The sequence below is a fragment of the Pristis pectinata genome, chromosome 41 (assembly GCF_009764475.1).
Source record: "Pristis pectinata isolate sPriPec2 chromosome 41, sPriPec2.1.pri, whole genome shotgun sequence".
In the NCBI taxonomy this organism is placed as follows: Eukaryota; Metazoa; Chordata; class Chondrichthyes; order Rhinopristiformes; family Pristidae; genus Pristis; species Pristis pectinata.
In genome coordinates this window covers 1,564,782-1,574,992 of record NC_067444.1, presented here as the reverse complement: position 1 = coordinate 1,574,992, position 10,211 = coordinate 1,564,782, and the positions used below count along the sequence as shown (strand labels likewise).

General features: G+C 44.2%; 1 non-coding gene across 1 annotated transcript; it reads left to right on the top strand.

The window, feature by feature from the left end:
• The first annotated feature begins 2,972 nt into the window (after nucleotides 1-2,972).
• On the top strand, nucleotides 2,973-3,062 carry trnar-ccg (transfer RNA arginine (anticodon CCG)). The gene is given in 2 exon segments: nucleotides 2,973-3,009; nucleotides 3,027-3,062. It is a non-coding gene; the product is annotated as a tRNA-Arg (tRNA).
• Nucleotides 3,063-10,211: the final 7,149 nt, after the last annotated feature.

Here is a 10,211-nt window from a genome sequence, read left to right as displayed (position 1 = left end):
TTTATCGGGTTCCTTTGAATTTCGTTTCCGAAATTTTACATACGCTTCTTTTGTATTTTTCTTGATTGAGATCAACATCGCTTGCGACACCTAAGGTTCCCTTACATGATTGTCTGTGTGCATCACTTTCCAAGATTTTCATGCGTTCACTTCATTCACTTTGTAAGGCCTGCATTTAATTTCCATTAGTGACCGCCAATGGGAAGGTGCTGGTCTTCGCGAAACGCTGCCATAATTCTGATGATGTTGCTGTCTGTCAGTGAACATGTCAGTGAACGTTGACTGCGGGAAGGAGTGGTCTGTGATCCGACAGAGATTACCAGATCGAATGACTACCATCATGTCACTTGAAGCATTTAAGTACAGAATATTTGCCGTCAGATCCATAAACGACATAGAGGGGAAATAGCATGTGGTCATTTTCCCAATACACCTGTTGTTCTTTTCCTTCTGATCGGTTAAGGCCGTGGGCTCTGGAGGTGTTGTGTGCGTAGCCTGGATGTATATGCAATGCATCCCCTGGATGGTGGCGAGACCTTTTTTTCATTCTCTGGTGAAGTGTAGCCATCGTAAGCTTATCTTCTGTATTGCAGATGTGCGGGACGATATTAACGCCAAGGGAGGTGATCAGATTTTTTCCAGTTGTAGGTCACTTTCTGACGGAAATATGCATTGATTTGGTCGTTTTATCTTCAGCTGTCAATTTGCCACGTGCAATTATCTGTAACTGAGTGAGTGAAAGAAACACTGGGAAAAGTCATTACCACAGCTTACACAAGTCCACTGTTTGTGCCCGCGGCGTTGTTCCACAGTTCTGGACGTCAGCACACCTGCACGTCCCCGTATCACTTGTGATGTCATCACATTGTTCGGTCAGTTTGTTCCGGCAAGACTTTGGAGAATTTAATAATTGGAAATACGCGTTGTTTCACTTTGTGATGAGCGTGCATTTCAGCAGTGATTTGTTTTTGAATGAAAATGGCGTGTGTTTTCGGAAAGAATTCATGACCCAAATCTCCACACATCCCGCAAAGGGCCCGAAGCAAACGTTTGGCCACACTGCATGGTCAGTACTTCGTAAACCCCCCTTTGGCAAGTATCAGAGCTTGTAAACGCTTCTGTAGCCAACGAAGGGTCTTTCAATCCTTGTTTGGGGATCTCACCCATTTTGCCTTGAAAAAGGCTTCTAGTTCTGTTAGAATCTTGGGCCGTCTTAGATGCACTTCTCTTTTGAGGTCTATCCACAGATTTTGGGCCCTTTTCCTTCTTTTGTTATTTTGAAACTGTAAAAATTGGAGATAAAAAGTAATCTTGCTTGAACTATTAAAGAAATATGTCATCTTTAACCTTCTGCCTTTTTGAAATTAAGTCGTCTTCCACTCGCGTAGCTACTCACAGAGATTTTGACAGGGGTGGCCAAACCTTTGCATGCCCCTGTATATATATATATATATATATATATAAGATTAGATTGGATTAGATTACATACCTTTATTAATCACATGTGCATTGAAACACACTGCGAAATATACATTTTGCGTAGAGTGTTCTGGCTGCAGCCTGCAAATGTATGTATACCGTGGCATTCTTTGGCAATATTCTGCTGTATCCAGAACATAACCAATCTTCGTATCGACTGAGATCACACCAGCCCACCCATCCAAATTTTCTTCCAGTTTATTGTCATGTATCACACACAGCAGAGGTCCTATTTCGGATTCCTGCAGAACACCACTCATTCCGGGCCTCTCGCCAGATTGTCCCATCTATCACTATCCTCTGTCTTCAATAGGCAAGCCATTTCTGAATTAAAAAAGGAAAAATTACCGTGGATCCCATGCACTTTAATCTTCTTGATGAACCAACTATGAGGGACCTTGTCAATCCACCCAGTTAAATCCATGAAGACAACATCCACAACTCCACCTTTATCAATCACCTTCGTCACCTCCTCGAGAAATCTCAATTGTTGCCCCGCTCCAAGCCATGCTGACTGTCCCTAATTAGGCAATGGTTTTCCAAATACTCATAAATCCTATCACTCAGAATCTTCGCCAATCGCTTCCCTGCCACTAACGTGAGATTCTCCCGTCCATAGTTTCCAGGATTACCCCCATTTCCCTTCTTTAATAAAAGAAAAACATTAGCTACTCGCCTGTCCAATGCTACCTCCCCGTGGCTGGAGAAGGCACTAAGATCTCGGTCAATGCCCCAGCAATCTCACCTCTCTCAATAACATTGAGTATACACAATCGGGTCCTGCGGAGTCAACCACCACAATGTTTCTTAAAAATCACAACACTAGCTCTTTGTTTATCTCAAAATGCTCCAGCATATCAGCATGTTCCCCAATGATCTCCTTCCCCTTGGTAAATACCGACGGAATGTACTCATTTAATAACTCGCCCACATACTCCCCCTCGAAGGACATGTTCCCTCCTTTATCTTTGAGTGGTCCTAATATCTCACCAGTTGTTGTCTTCCCCTTGATGGATATATAAGATGCATTGGGATTCTCCTTAATAAAACTTGCCAATTTTTTTTTCATGGACCCTCCTGACTTTCCTAATTCTATTATTGATTTCTTTTCCAGCTTCTTTAATATTTTCGGGGTTCCTTTGAATTTAGCTTCCGGAATTTTACATACGCTTCTTTTGTATTCTTCTTGATTAAGATCAACTTCTCTTGCGACACCTAAGGTTCCCTTACCCCATTGTTTGTTTGCAACACTTTCCAAGATTTACATGCGTTCACTTCATTCACTTTGTAAGGCCTGCCTTCATTGTCCATTAGTGACCGCCAATGGGAAGGTGCTGGTCTTCGCGAAACGCTGCCATAATTCGGGTGATGGTGCTCCCACATGCTGTCAGGGACGGGGCTCCATGTTTTAGATCTGAGGAAACTAGCAGACGGTATAAATACGTTGTGTCTGGACGTCGTGAGGACGGTATTCACTACTCTATGGTGCCAGCGACCGTGTGGCCTAATGGAGAAGGCGTCTGATTCCGGTAACAAATGTTGGAATAATCAGAAGATTGCAGGTTCGAGTCCTGCCACGGTTGTTTGCCGTTGAACGAAAATTTTAATGAGTGCAACTGTTGCCTCACAGCCCCAGGGATGCGGGTTCAATCCTGAGCTCCGGTGCTGTCTGTGTGGATTCTGACTCTCGTTGATGGATATGTCGGGACATACATGTCAGTGAACCTAAGTGCGGGAAAGGGTGCTCTGTGGTCCGACAGAGATTAACAGATCGAATGGCTACCATCATTTCACTTGAAGCATTTAAGTGCAGGATATTTGCCGTCAGATCCATAAACGACATGGAGGGGAAATAGCATGTGGTCATTTTCCCAATACACCTGTTGTTCTTTTCCTTCTGATCGGTTAAGGCCTTGGGCTCTGGAGGTGTTGTGTGCGTAGCCCGGATGTATATGCAATGCATCCCCTGGATGGTGTCGAGCCCTTTTTCATTCTCTGGTGAAGAGTAGCCATCGTAATGTTAGGTTGTGTATTATAGATGTGCGTGACGATATCGACGTCAAGGGAGGTGATCAGATTGTTTTCAGTTGTAGGTCACTTTCTGACGGAAATATGCATTGATTTCGCCGTTGTTTCTTCAGCTGTCAGTTTGCCGTGTGCAATGCTTTGTAACTGAGTGAGTGAAAGCACCACTGGGAAAAGTCATTACCGCAACTTACACAAGTCTACTGTTCGTGCCCGCGGCGTTGTTCCACAGTTGTGGACGTCAGCACACCTGCACGTCCCCGTATCACTTGTGATGTCATCGCATTGCTCGGTCAGTTTGTTCCGGCAAGGGTTTGGAGAATTTAATAACTGCAAATACGCGTTGTTTCACTTTGTGATGAACGTGCATTTCAGCAGTGATTTGTTTGTCAATGAAAATGGCGTGTGTTTTCGGAAAGAATTCATGAACCAAATCTCCACACATCCCACAGAGGCTTTGGTCAGCCCGTTCAAGCTCATTGGAAGCAATACGTTGTTAAAAGGTGTTGACTACCTCGTGGTTTTGTATGGTTTGGTCTGTGATTTCTCTGTGGAGGCAACCGTGCAGTTTGATGGAGAGAAGGTCTTCTGATTTGAAAGTGTCATTGTCGTCATGCGATACATAAAAATCCTGGAAATGTCTGGCACAAGAAGGTGAACAATCAGCGCATACTCTATCGAGGCAGAACATTTGGGACCGTTGTCAAATTGTGGCTCAAGGAAATTGGATACAGAAAATTACCTCCAATTCAACAGAAATTGAGGAAGCTTTAATATCTCGGGGCAGGGACTGATATCATAATGAGGCTGTTCCCAGTCATGATCACGTTGAGGTGTATCAAGTGGTCAATTAATCAATGAGTCCCTGTTTTTTTTTGAATTCCCATATTGTATTGTACCAGTTCCGGACACTTTGTGATCCATGACGTTCCAGTATTGTTTCCCCCGCAGGTGCATTTTCTCTTTCTTAAACCAGCGCTGATATACTGCTCTGAAGAAAGTTTCGCGACCGGATTTTCCTCACGGACAACAGCAGTGACTTGGGTTACGCGCTATTCTTCAGGATAAGGAAATAAACAGGGCTTAATTGCACGACTTGTCCTGATCGATCAACTTCCATGACCTGAAACTGGATTTTAATTTCTTCACAGGAAAAGCACAAAAACACAAAAATCACAGAATGGCTGCAGCAAGGAAGGATTCATTTTGCCAATCGAGAATCCACTGTCTCATTGTGAGACCCACCCAGCGAGTCCCCCTCAATCAGACGCAACTCAGCTCCGGCAAGTTGATTCATTTTACCTTTTTCATTCCATTGACTGATGCAGCTCCCAGCTGAACACTGGATTTGATTCTCCTTCCCTGCTAGCGAAGTCACTGCAACCCAGTTATTTGCTGCATGAAATAATATTTTATTTCATCGTACTTAAGGTGCCCTTCTCGCCCAAGAAACTTCCGTGGCGAGAAACGACATTCCGCGAAGTTTGTCCACCTGGATTTTCCTGACAAATGAGCAAATGGTTTAAGTCAGAGTTCAACAGTCTTCTCCGGCGTATCGATATGGAATCACATTCACAAATCATCCCAGGTTTGTGTTACAGGGTAAGGATGGCTCCAAGATATTGAGATTACATGAATACAATTTCAGGGCGGCAATTTTTAAATGTTGATGTTTTTTTCCCTTTAATCCGCCAAACGTCCAGAATGAACATTGCAACGTTTGATTCGGTCTTTTTACGGTAAGGACTTGATGGGGTCCCCCTAGGTCTGTGTGAATTGGACCTGTAATTTGCTGTTATTTTTGGGTGTGCCTTGTCGTTTGTCGTTATTGGGCCTGGTTTTACATTCAAAACGTATCGTTCGCAAGTATTTTCTGCGAAACGGGATCTGCTGTGTTCAATTCTACATATTTTATCGCTCTTCACCACAAACTCAGACAGAACGCCAAATGTCTCTCGCTCAGCTTGTCCAAAATCTTCCTTGGATCCTCACAATACATCCTCACAAAAATCCTCCTCACATTTCACAGCCCCACCCAGTGTTGCGGTGTCGGCAAACTTCCAAATGTTGCATTCTGTTTCCTCAGCCGACTGTCTATCTTATCGTCCTGAGAATCTGAACACTACCCTCACTTTCCTCTCCTTCAACCAGTTTTCAAGCCATGCCAGTACATCACTCCCAATCCCTGAAGTTTAGTTTTATACAATATCTGCTGATGTGATACCTGAATCAAAGACCGTCTGATAATTCAGGTGCTTAGGGCAATATTCAAAATGGAATGTAAAGTGCCTTATGAAAGAAAATGTATAAATATGACAACACGGGAGTGGGCCATGACAATGTCTTTGATCCATCTGCGGACAGCTCAGGCAGAGTAACGTCCACCCTGGGCAGAAATCACTCAGTTGCTCGTCCATTGTACCCGGATCCTCACGATCCCATCGGACTCGCTCCCCGCAAACAGTTTCATGTTTCGTCTCAAACACAGTCTGAGAATGTCGACAAAATAACATCGATCTCTCTTCTTGCTCAGTAACATTTTGTCCCTTGCTGGAAGGTCGCTGAACAGAAATGTTGACTCATCCTCTATCTCCATGGAATCTGTCTGACCTGCTGAACGTACGTGGATATTAATGTAGGCACCCACGTCCATGCAACAGCAGAAGGCACTCGGTTTAACCGCAAAGGCTGATGATTTTCTGCCGATCCCTTTGGTGTGAAATTTGATTGTAACCGGTCGGGTAAATGTAAACCCGCTGCGAACAGGGTTCTAACCTGAGCGGGGTAACACCCATTGAATTTCGAATGAAACGCCTTAGCCACTCGGCCATCGTAGCTTCCCGCAGGGGACTCCAGTTGATATCACATATCAAGCAGGAAGTGATGCTGACCGCCGAGAGAACGAGAGAGTGGGAATAATTTAATTTTTAATTCGGCGAATTTTAACCGGAAAGGATGTTCAAAATGAAACTTCAAGAGTATAGAAGAAAGCCAGAGATGACAGAATAAAATTGCAAATAAGGTATCAGAAAATCTGCAGAGGTAATTGTATGTTTGTATTTCCAGAAATGAAACAGTAATTCAGAGGCGGCAGTGCTAATGGAACAGTGTGGGGCACGCGGCGCACCGCAACAAGGATGCTGTGTTGGATTTTACCACGGGTGTAGACGGGACTGATTAGGCGAAGAAAAATTAAATCATGGTGCGGATCATAGTGTGGTCGGATGCGGAGGGCGTTTGGAAACTGCAGCTCGTTGAAATGATCTTCCACCTATGTCTCCTTCTGTTTCTCAGCACAGCAGAATTGCCTCCACATTGTTGCTTGAGCTGGTTGAGTTTCTCAAAAATTCTGAGGCAGTAGAAACAAAAATTAAAACAGCAAATGTTATTGCTGCATTGTGCAGCTCAGGGGGCTTCGGAGTACAGAGCATCCCCTCGGTTGGAGCTGTGCTTTACAGACAAAGAAGCAACACGTTCCAAATGCACGCTGTTCTACACATCTTGTAGGATTTCGGAGTTATTGGGTTTGAAGACGGGTGGGGATCGACGTGTGGAGGGTGTCAAATAGCTACAGATGTATTGTTCGATAGTTTTGAATTTGCTCATTATATTAGAATTGCATGGATACATTTGCCATTTGTTGATGTGTACAACAGTTCAAGTCTGTTTATTATTTTTGTCTGTAAGATAATGAACATGCATGAGCGACGTCGCGAATGCTGTACATAATTTAGCATTGAACATTCTATTGTCAGACGTTTCTTTGACTGAATTGACACGGCAGATAAGTCAAGCGGGAACAATTTTTCCTGTCTGTGTGAAAGCTCTTCTCCTCATCACTGTCCGGAATGGTCAAGCACATAGTTTGAGTCTGTGAGCCCAGTTATCTTGCTGACAACGAAAACAGCTCTTGAAGAGACAGTTTAACCTCGGTGGTAGGAAACCCATTAGAAACAACAGATAAAGAGAAGATCACGAGTCACTTGGAGGAACAGTGATTAATTAGTTCAGATCAGCACAGATTTGTAAAGGACAACTCGTTTAATCCTGATGATTTTTTTAATGTGGCAGCTGATGGGGCTGCTGAGGGTGATGCAGTCGGTGAGGTGTACATGGCCTTCTGAAGAGCCTTTCCCCAGTTTCCATGAGATCCAAAATGTTGATGCGTGTGGCGTTGAATTCCTGATCACAGTATGGGTATAGTGGTGGCTGAAGAATTAAACTTGGTGGAATTGTGGACAGCGACGGAGGTTGTCAAAGGATGAAGCAGAATACCGATCAGGCAGAAATTTCGGCGGAAAAATTCGCAGATGGAGCTTGATCCAGCGATGTATGAAGTGTTGCATTTTAAGGAGCTCAAGTGCAAGAGTCGTACTCTTCGGAGCATTGATGAGCAGATCCAACTTTAGGTGCATGTCCATATCTCCTTGAAGTGGCAAGACAAGTGGATCGGGTGATAAGGAAGGCTTAAGGTACGTTTACCTTCATGGATCGATGTATTGAGTGTAAAGGTCGGGAAATGATATTCAAGCTGTATAAAATGCTATTGAGGATACATTTGGAGTATTGTATGCAGTTCTGGTCGCCACTTTACAGAAAAAGATGTGAATACTTTGTACAGGGTGCAGAGGAGGTTCACCACGATGTTACCTGGAATGGAAAGTGTTTGAGAAATGGAGAGGTCGAACAAACTTGGATTGTTTCCTGTTCAACGTCGGAGGCTGAGAGGCAACCAGACGAAGATATGAGAGGTCAAGCTTGCATGGGAAGGAAGAGGTATTTCCTCAGGATGGAACTGTGTAAAACTTTAGTTGGGTCGCATTCGGAGCACTGCGTGCAGTCCTGGTCACCACATTGCAGAGGGGCTTTAGAGACGGTATCAGAAAGGTCTCACGAGGATGGCATCTCTAATAGAAAATCTTTTTTAAAAGGAGAGGTTGGAAGAAATTGGATTGTTTCTGCGGCCCGTCGAAGAGAGAAGGGCCACCGTATAGAATTACGAGAGGCATAGATCGGGCAGGAAGACGGAGTCTTTTTTTTAACCGGGTAGAACTGTCAAATACTGGAATACATCGGTTTAATGTGAGAGCGGAGAATCTTCAAAGATATTTGCGAGGCAAGTTTTTATTCCACAGCGAGTGGAAGGTGTCAGGGGAAGCGCGCTTCCAGGGGAAGGATGAAGAGCGATAAGATAGCGACACTTAAGTTGCATTCATATAGACACATGAAAATACAGGAAATGAATGTGTACAGACCACGTACAGGCCGATAGGATGAACTAGACTGCCATCATGGTCAGCATAGGGCCTGTTTCTGTTCTGTCGTCTTTGAGTGGCTTCTGATCTTGTGTAGGAAGAGGAATAATGATGTACGCAGGGATCGGTGTCTAGGTCTCTCCTTATTTTTTTTAAATTTATTGATGACCTGTAATTATAGGTGCAAAGTACATTTTCTATATATGCGGTGGACACAAGGCTGGGCATGATTGAACAGCCAAGAGGAAGGTAATGCATTCAATGGATATAATCCGGCTGGTGGATGTACAGTCGCATGACAGATGCAGTTGAAGCTGGAGAAACGCGCGGCATGACACTCTAACAGAGAGAATGAGGACAGGCGAGATAAACTGAACGATTTTCTTTTGAAATGCTGCAGTAGCAAAGGCCGCTCAGGGTTTGTGAACAGAAGTCATTGAAATAGACAGGGCTCAGTGAGACCGCCCTTAATGGCATGGTCACCTCGAGGCTGAACTGCACCTGGGAATACAAAAAATGTGGCAGTTGACATGTGTTTTCTTCAATAGCATTGGTGTTGTCTCCACGTGAGTATTTTTTTCTAGTAGCCCAATTACAGAAAGGATGTTGAGCCATTTGCCAAGGTCCAGCAAAGGCGGAGGAGAATGGTTCATGCCATCTGGGACAACTGTTGGAAGGATGGATCAGAGAGACTGGAAATGTTTCTTCCTAGAGGTGAAGGCCGTGTGATATCCGTTTGAAATGTATTCAGTCATGAGCGCCCGAGTCAGAGTGAGTTTTGGGAGGCTGTTTCATTTGCAGGAGGACTCTCGCGCTGGAGGTCACGGGTTCAAAATAAAGGTGAAAGGATTGAGAAGTGACTCCTGATTGAATGAAGTAAATTTCCGTGATCCACTTCAACACTCTGAAGTTTCGATGCTGTACTTCTCGGTTTTGATGTACAAAGGAACAACATTGATCTTTATAATCACACTGAGGGTAAATCTCTTCACTTGCAGAGCGAGGAAATGACTCCCAATCACAGAATGCTGCGGGGGCCGAGCTTCAGAAGGCAGCAGATGTATCTCTGGACGCCAAATGTATCAGTGTGTTTGCAGACGGAGCAGGAAAATGCTGTGGTAATCGATGGTCAGCCCGCAATCGTGCTGAATGGCGGGGAAGACTCCAATTGCCCGGTCATGCTGTTATACTTTCTACATTTCGATGTTTCTCATTGCCGGCTCCATTGAAATTATCAATAGTCAACGTGTGACTCGTCTCTTGGTCATCAGACCTGCAACCCACCTGTTAAACTCATCCAGTTATACCTTGTCTGGGTGTTTCATTCCAGCGCTCGTATTCAGCACAAGCAGGTGCGGGGAAATCTTACACGAATGCGGCAAAACTTCTGAACAGTTCAAGGCCATTATCCAATCATACCGAACACTGATCTCACACCACTACGCAGATTTA